The 9,271-nt window shown below is 43.3% G+C and overlaps 1 pseudogene; it reads left to right on the forward strand.

Annotated features, from left to right (window-relative positions):
- Window positions 1–9,151: 9,151 nt before the first annotated feature.
- LOC112481830 lies at window positions 9,152–9,270 on the forward strand (annotated as a pseudogene).
- The last annotated feature ends 1 nt before the right edge of the window (window position 9,271 follows it).

Raw genomic sequence — 9,271 nt, forward strand, 5'->3', positions numbered from 1 at the left:
AGGTTCTAGGCTCATCAGTTCTCCTGGTAGCCATGCCCTGAAGGTCATGGTAGATCACGTGCAAAGGGACCCTGGGATCCCAAACATATCTTGAACGGCCATCATCATTTCAAATTCACCTCCTTTGGGGGATCGAGGTAGCCATCCCAATTATTCATTCCTTACCGGCCTCTCTCAAATCCCCTTGGCTTTCTCTCTGCAGAGTAGACACTATTGGCTAGCCTTCCCACTCCCTGAGGGTCCAATAATGTAGCTTAAAACCGTCCCTGGAAACGGATTTTATCAGAGCAGCCTTCTCAGTGTGTAAAGATGCCCCGGGGTCAGCCATACCCATCTTCTCTTCCCTGGTCCTCAATTCTAGGGCCAGTCCCTGACCTCCCTCTTCTCATGGTGTCTCAACATCCTATTCCTGATGCCAGCTCTCCAGGCAGCTAGGCCTTCTCCAGTATATAATTAAAGACCTAACCCTCCTCCCCCGAAATCAGATCCAACCCATAAGGATGCTGGCCTGGCCTCCAGCCAGAACAGTCAGTTCTGGGCCAACTACTGGCCTTAGAGATGAATTGATTGTCCCATTGAAGTTCACTAGAGCATGCTGAAGACCCTCTCATTTGGACGTAACCAGATTAATTCCCTGGCTTCAACTAAAAAGACTCAGCTTCAACTAAAAGAAGTTCCACTAGGGCCAGCTGATGTCAAAAAAGTAGGTGAATTATAGTTCTACATTGAGAGTTAAAAAGAACCGGTTTATAACCAATGAAAAGGTTATAAATTTATATTCTTGGGCAAATGCAATTTTCTTCTTGGATTATTTCATTTAGTCATTCAACAAACATTTGTTGTGTGCCTAAGTGCCAGGCGCAGTGCTAGGATCTGAGGATACAGTGGTTAGTAGCAAGCTGGACCTGGTCTCTGCCTCATGGAGCTGGTCAATTTCCAACATGCAACACCCACATTTAAATGGCCAGTATTAGCGCTGCAGTAGTGTGCTCTTTATAAATGCCAGCTGCTATATTCAGAAAATGCACAGGGCACAGAGCTTCCTGAAGGTCACTGTCTCAGTGAAATGGGAAGTGGGGGGCTGTTCATTAAACAGGCCTCCTTCCAGTCTAGCTGGGCCAGGACCACCCAACAAGTCAGACCCCAGAGCCTTTAGAAGCTGTCATGCCCCCTGTGGGAACAGTGGCCCGTGCTTTTGGAGACAAAGCCCCAGATCTTCTCTCTAACCCTAGAGCTGGAGACACCAAGTGCCTATTCGAGGGTGTTTATCTAGAGACTTAGAGTTTGTCATGTGTGTGTGTTTGGTTAATGTGGGTTTTCGGGCTTTCTTTCATTTTTTTTCTAGTCTATTTTAAGGGGAAGTAAGCACCTCCCATGTGGAGACAGTGTGTGTTTATAGATTTTTCTAAGGCTGTCTCCATCGATAAGTCAGTAGTCCCTGATAATTCTAGAGCCCCCAGGACTGAGACACCCATTCCCATCTTGCTTGCCCACCCAGTGTGACTACTCTAGATGTGGACACCCCTTCTCCCCCTGCCCCTGGACTTATTGCTCTTCCCTACCCCCCACTTCCTATAAATGTAGGCCTAGAATACACTTCTGTATTGCAAAACTCAGAAAAGTTCCTGTTTCAATCTTTATTTTGAAATATTTCATGTAAGAGGGCAGGGATGTCATGAAGATAGCACAGTTTCAACTTTCTGGACAAGATACCGTGATAAAGATCGAAAGATGTGTGAAGCCGATTAAATAACAGTAAAATAAACGGTCAGAAAGGAAGTCATGTCTATTGGTGTGATGTTCATTGCTGCTTCATGGACACAGCCTGGAGTGATGAAGATCACACGCTGGCCCTCTGTTGGTCCCACAGCCCCTGCTCTTCTGGGCACAGGGTCAGAGCTCTCAGCAAGGGTGTCTCAAGGGTTTGGAATCCCACACACACTCAGTAGATGTGTATTACATGGCCACCACCATGAAGTCTGACTATGTTTTTCTGGTGGGCTTCCCCAGAAGCAGACCCTGAGTTGAGCATTTAGGAACAAGTGATTTATTAAAGAAGTGCCTCTAGGAGGAACCAGGAAGGGAGTGGATAGCAAAGGGAAGAAGCCAGACGAAAGTGTGATTTCAGGTCCAGCCTTGGACTCATCACTGGAGCATATGTGGTAGATCAGAGTTGTCACATCTGGAGGTAGAGTTTTGTACACTTGCACTAGTCAGTCACTGACTATGGAGACTTTGGCTCTCTGAATGGGCATGGGGACACCAGTAATCCATAGATGGGTAATCATCTAAAGAGGATCACAGCAATGTAGTTATTAGCAATAAAGTCACAGGAGCTGGGGATGGGCATCAACAGTGTCCACTGTTCTGAGTAATATGTCCTTATAATATGGAATTGTTATACATAGGTATTTGTGATTTGACTCGTATCCTGACCATATGCCAGGCACCTGGTATAAAAATCCATACAACATAACCATGGTCTAACATGGTCTTTATGAACCAACTCCTAAGGCCCTAAAGTAGAGCTACCTAATTGGTTGCTCAGCCTAAAAGCCACATCCAATCTCTTTGGATTATACCTGGGGATATACCCTTCAGCCCCATCTTGGGCTTCTGGACTGATGTTTTGGTGCAGCCATTTTAAGGGGTCATTGCAAAATGATAATTACTAGTTCTCTTACTCTGAGACTTAACTCATAAGTCCAGCCCTCTAAAGTCATTTCCCCCTCTTTTATACCCAACTAATGTGGCCCAAGCCACAGCTAGGCCAATCTTCAATGGAGTTTCTTGACCCACCTATTTCTGAGACTCCCCCAAAGGGATGCTAGTGTGTTAAATCTATTTTGATGGTATTTTCACATCTTGGCCACTCACCCACCTCAAGATAGCTGAAGGTCATCCTGAGACTTCTAAAACAGTACTTTCCAATAGAAATATAATGCAAGCCACATATGTAATTTTAAACTTCCTAGTAGCTACATTTTAAAAAGTAAAAAAAAAAAAGTGAAGCTAATTTTAATATGTTTTCTTTAACCCCATATATCCAGATTATGGTCATTTCAACATGTGATAAAACTTTTTAAATATTAATGAAATATTTTACATTCTCTTTGATAGCAAATCTTTAAAAGCTGATGTATATGTTATACTTCTATCAGATCTCTATTCAGACTAGCCACATTGTAACTGCTCAATAGCCACAGTGGCTACCATATTGAAAGGCATAGTTCTAGAATCTTCTCTGCCAGGCTGAGCCCCAGTGGTAGAAATAAGCACATTTCTTAAATCCTCGGAGTCCAGCAAGTCTGGCTGCAATGGTTAATAAAAGTTTATTGTTATAATACCAAAAAGAGAAGCATAAAATAAACACTGGCTCTCCCCGGCCCTGGTGTGCAGCGCCTTGCCCTGCCCCCTCCAGGAGGTCCTCTTGGCAGAACTATGACTGCTGCCACGTTACCAGGTCTGGCCTCTCTGTCAGCAAGGTGAGTGCCTTGGGCCAGGTCAAGAGGGGAACCCTACAAGTTCCTTGGAAAACATAACTCCCTGACCTCTAGCTTCCTTCCTCTCATGCTTCCCTGGGACACAACCTGTTCCTGCATTTTAATGTAAGATGCTATCTTGGGATCCCAGGTGAGGGGAATTGAGGTCCTCATTATCCCAGCCCCCCCATTCCATATCTGAGCCATACCATGGAATAGCCAAAAGCCCATGGAAGTGGTGTCCTCTCCTCCAAACAAAAGAGCAACCAGAGATGAATTCTGCCTCCCCAGCGAGACTTATCCAGGATCCTCACCTAAGTGGCATTAGACCCAGGGGACTGATGGCAATGTTATTGGTAACTAAACATATAGCGAGCGACAGCATGTAGAATCTTTTCTCCAGCTGGACAACCAGAAAAAGGACAAGCCCAGGCAGAAAGCTCAGTTCTGCAGCTTTGTCTCAAGCCTGGCTGATATGAGAAGTCTGCTTTTTCATTTGTGCTTCATCTCCCGGCCAGGGCTCCTTTTCATCCCTGATCTCTGAGAAAGCAAAGGGCTGGTGTTCTCTAGCTAGCCTCAAAGCAAACTGCCAGGTTCGAGTCAAGCCCGCTTTGCCTCAGCTCCCCACATCCCAGAAGCTAAGGCTCACTTTATCATGGTATACCCCAAGATGACCCTCTAAGAACAGTCTCTGATCGGCATTTCGGAGTCCTATTCACACACGACTGTGCTACTGAAAAGATACGTTCGGCCTGTTAAAGGCAGGTTTTGTTTTCCTCCTGATGGCAATTCCTGGCACCTAGTGGGTCAGGGCTCTGCAAATACGTATTAGATGAAAGAATGAAACATCTGTTCGGCCAGACAATGGAAGCAGAAATATCAGCCCAACCAGATACGAGGTAATAATAGCCACCATTTCTTAAACCCTGACCATATGCCAGGCACCTGCCAGGTTGAACTATATATAAAATGCCATTTTGAAGGTCAAAATGGTCAGAGTCGATTTCATATAGTTCAGCTTAATATTTTACATTAATCATCTCATTTAATTCTCACAACAAAGATGTGGGGTTATTACCTCCACTTTATAGATGAGGAAACTGAAGCTCAGAAAGGCTTTGACTTGCTCAAAGTTATACAGCAGAATGTATGGGATTCATACCCAGGTGGTTGGACGCCAGAACCCAACCACTAAACCCCTGCGCTTGACAACCTACCTCATTTCAGAGATAACTTCCTAACCCACGTTCAATCAGTCATCATTCTTTTATTCATAAATGTTGCCTTTACATCAGTCATTTTTAAGTATACTAAATGTCCTATTAGAACCTTACAATAAGAAAATCCCACTACCTGCAAGCAAGGTGTCTGGAGATTATAAGATTCCTATAAACTCCTCAAAGGCAACAGAGCTCAGAGAGAAATGATCTCTACCTAGCATAGCACATGCTCTCTAGGCTTGAACTCAGACTAACATGGCATCTATTCCATGAAACTTAAATTGTATTCATTTATCCGCCCATTCATTCTTTTTCTCTGTTTTTGCTATAAGCATCTATTGGATGAAATACTCAAGAGATTATATCATTTTTCATTTAAACTACAGTGAAAGGAGGCATGACAAATAATCCCACCAAGATAGCAGATGAAAACCAGAACCACTCTGGGCAAACCAGGATGTCTGTTCTCCCTGGAAAACCCTATGCATAAGACATAATCTCAGCCCTTAAGGGACTGACAGCTGAATCAGGGAGAGAGATGGGAGAGCTAATAGGCAGACTGATGGAGTAGGCACTTGATAAATATTGAATAAGGTAGAAATGAATAAGGTAGAAAAAGCTGTAGTTTCACACACACACACACACACACACACACACACACATTTATTTCCGGCTGGAAGAGTGACCAGGGGTAGCCTTAATGTTTATTTGGGCTAGGATGAATGACTGTTGAATGAATTCAGGAACAACTGACTGCGGAGAGAAGGGAGGAAAGTCTGCCGAGCTGAGTAGAGATACAAAGGGCTGACAGTTTGAAAAATGGTGATCATAGACTGAAGTCATGCTGGAAATGCGAGGGTTTGAGCAATGGGGATGCCCTGAAGGTTTGGAGCAGCTGCAGTCACATGACCAATTCTGTATTTTAGAAAGAGGACAGTAACATATATTTCTATATTGCTATTAAGCTAATAGGAAAAAACATTTTTAAGAAACTACCTGAAAAATGTTCAAACCATAGTACATTCCTACATTTAAATATTTTGCGGCACATAAAATGAAATAGATCTATGTATGCTGACGTGGAAAGAGCTCCAAGACAGCACTTGATGTTATCATTTTAAAAAAAAGAAAAAGAAAAAGAACATCAAGCAAAGCCATGGATTTCTGTAGAAACATACATATCTATATACATGCAAAGAAAAAGATATGCAAGAAGCAATCCCATGAAACTGACAACAGTGATCACTTCTGGGAAAGAAAGTATAGCAGAGGGGATTTAAATTTCATCTATGTTGCTTGAAATTTTTACATAAAGAGAATTTAATTACGTATGTATTTTTAAATAATTGTTTAAAGCTACCTGAAAGCCTTTGTATCTTATTTATGCTGAAGTTTTCCTATCCTGATTAGCATAATTTCTTTTCTCTAATAAGTCATATTTCTCCTGTACCTCTTTTCTTTCTCCAGCTGGGCTTCCCACCACCGGTTTAAGGCTGACAGCGCCTCACAGAAACTAACTCATTTACTCCCCCCTGTGAGATGTCTATGATTCTTTCTCCCTGGTTTACACAACAGGAAACTAATGAACAGAGAGGTTAAGCAATTTGCTCCACACTTATTTCCGGCTGGAAGAGTGACCAGGGGTAGCCTTAATGTTTATTTGGGCTAGGATGAATGACTGTTGAATGAATTCAGGAACAACTGACTGCGGAGAGAAGGGAGGAAAGTCTGCCGAGCTGAGTAGAGATACAAAGGGCTGACAGTTTGAAAAATGGTGATCATAGACTGAAGTCATGCTGGAAATGCGAGGGTTTGAGCAATGGGGATGCCCTGAAGGTTTGGAGCAGCTGCAGTCACATGACCAATTCTGTATTTTAGAAAGAGGACAGTAACATATATTTCTATATTGCTATTAAGCTAATAGGAAAAAACATTTTTAAGAAACTACCTGAAAAATGTTCAAACCATAGTACATTCCTACATTTAAATATTTTGCGGCACATAAAATGAAATAGATCTATGTATGCTGACGTGGAAAGAGCTCCAAGACAGCACTTGATGTTATCATTTTAAAAAAAAGAAAAAGAAAAAGAACATCAAGCAAAGCCATGGATTTCTGTAGAAACATACATATCTATATACATGCAAAGAAAAAGATATGCAAGAAGCAATCCCATGAAACTGACAACAGTGATCACTTCTGGGAAAGAAAGTATAGCAGAGGGGATTTAAATTTCATCTATGTTGCTTGAAATTTTTACATAAAGAGAATTTAATTACGTGTGTATTTTTAAATAATTGTTTAAAGCTACCTGAAAGCCTTTGTATCTTATTTATGCTGAAGTTTTCCTATCCTGATTAGCATAATTTCTTTTCTCTAATAAGTCATATTTCTCCTGTACCTCTTTTCTTTCTCCAGCTGGGCTTCCCACCACCGGTTTAAGGCTGACAGCGCCTCACAGAAACTAACTCATTTACTCCCCCCTGTGAGATGTCTATGATTCTTTCTCCCTGGTTTACACAACAGGAAACTAATGAACAGAGAGGTTAAGCAATTTGCTCAAAGTCACACAGTAAATGGCTGATATAACAGAATTTGAACCCCCAAAGGCCTGCACACCTGACCACTCCACCTCCCTGCCTCTCCAGAAGATTGACTTGCTTTTAATATTCTGCATCCCTCTGACTCGTTTTGTTGCCAGTGAGTCGATATGTAGTCACTAAAAATGAATATTTACCACCATTCCTTTTCTGCATTTCATTACATGACTCTGTCTCTGATAGAAAGGGGGTGCTCCAAATTCAGATTCAGCTGGAAAAGGATTTTTATCACATACTCTGTTTACAAAGCACATACCCACACATCCAGTGAACCAAATTAACTGCTAATTTGAGAATATGCTGGTGATGTGGCAGGCAAATGGGAGTGACACAGAGGTTAGTAGGGTGGTTGAAATGTAATCGTGGGGTGGGGAGGGGCGTGCTATAGGGCCCAGCAACGTGACAGTCCCCAGAAGGCCTTGGGCCACTTGCTAAGTCCCAGCAGCTGAGCTGACTTCATCTGTGTGACACTCAGTCCCATCTGGAGTGGGAGTGGCTCATGACTTTTGTTCCGGGAGTTCCATAGAGGCTGCTTGTGAAATTGGAGAAGCCTATAGCATATGATTGTCCCCATCCCACTCAGAGAGAATATTTTGAGAAGTCTAATTATATGTTAGGGTTTAGAGGGAAGAGGGCTTAGATAAGCCCTTTCTAAGGGCAGGTTGGAAAGGGCTGTTAGGGAGCCCTGGCAGTTCCATGGGGTGAGAGCACCCTCTGCAGGCGGACCAGAGCGGCTGCAACCACGGCATTCCCATTGACCTGGGCCTGCCCACAGCATGGTGATCTCCCTAATGAAGATGCTGACCTCCTAACTGTATGACTTAGGGTGAGTTGTTGATCCTCCTAAGGCTCAGTTGCCTCAGTTGTAAATGAAGGACAAATATCCCTGCTTCGTGGGAGTTGCTGTAATGATTAGAGAGAGAAAATGTACCCAAAGTGCCCCGCAGAGGGCCTGATATGCGCTAAGTCCTCCAACAGTGGCAGTTATGATCAGCAGTAGCAGCACAGCCCCATCATCACTGTCACTGGCATCTTGAACAATAATAAAGATGACCACTGAGTGTCCAGCAGAGGGAGAAGGGTTTCTCTGAGAGCAAGCACAGACAAGGTTGGGGCAGGGACCAAAGGAGATCTGCGCCAGGTGGCAGATAGCATGTTGATGGGGCAACTATGTCAATTCTAGGAAGCTGTTTTCATCTCCTCTTCTCCCTAGAGCCCCACAGTGCTGAATTCCTCTGCTCCCTGGAAGAAAAACACCCCAGCCAGAGAGCCAGGATGTACTTGGAGGAGACAAAATGTTTGCAAATCTCAGTGGTGGCGGGCGTGCTTGCATTGATTCACAGAAGGGAATTTTCTACAGCTGATGGGAAGGAAGGCAGCTTTGTCTCCAGTCATGACTCAGTCCCCAACCTCACTGAGAGTCTCCTGCTTTTCCCCTCCCTGTAACTGGACCAGGTGGAGGTGTGGGCTGTGATCACCACCATCCCCTTCCTCCTCCATTCCTGCCCAAGCAGGCTTACTCCTTCCTTTAGCCTGGTCCCTGAAAAGCACCCGACCCCTTGATGTATTCTAAAAATTCTTTAATGCTAATAACTCTAAGGAAACAAGCGGGGGTTAGCAAGATTAAGATAAGATGGAGACGTTACAAAAAATAATCAAGAAAACATAGCCTCAGGTCTTCACCAGGACAAAGAGAAACCAAAGTGATTGCTCCCAGTTCCACTGAACGACTCAGTCTTCTCGTCTTTCTTGGAGAATACTGTCTTTACTTAAAACTTTTATATTTTATTCATCATGGATTTTTTTCATTTTTATTTTTTCACTACTACATTAAAATATTATTTAATTATCTATGGCCATGCCACCCTGAACAAGCCCGATCCCATCTGATCTTGGAAGCTAAGCAGGGTCGGGCATGGTTAGTACTTGGATGGGAGACCACCTAGGAAGACCAGGTGCTGTAGTGTA

The sequence above is a fragment of the Pteropus alecto genome, unplaced genomic scaffold (genome assembly GCF_000325575.1).
Source record: "Pteropus alecto unplaced genomic scaffold, ASM32557v1 scaffold125, whole genome shotgun sequence".
Taxonomy (NCBI): Eukaryota; Metazoa; Chordata; class Mammalia; order Chiroptera; family Pteropodidae; genus Pteropus; species Pteropus alecto.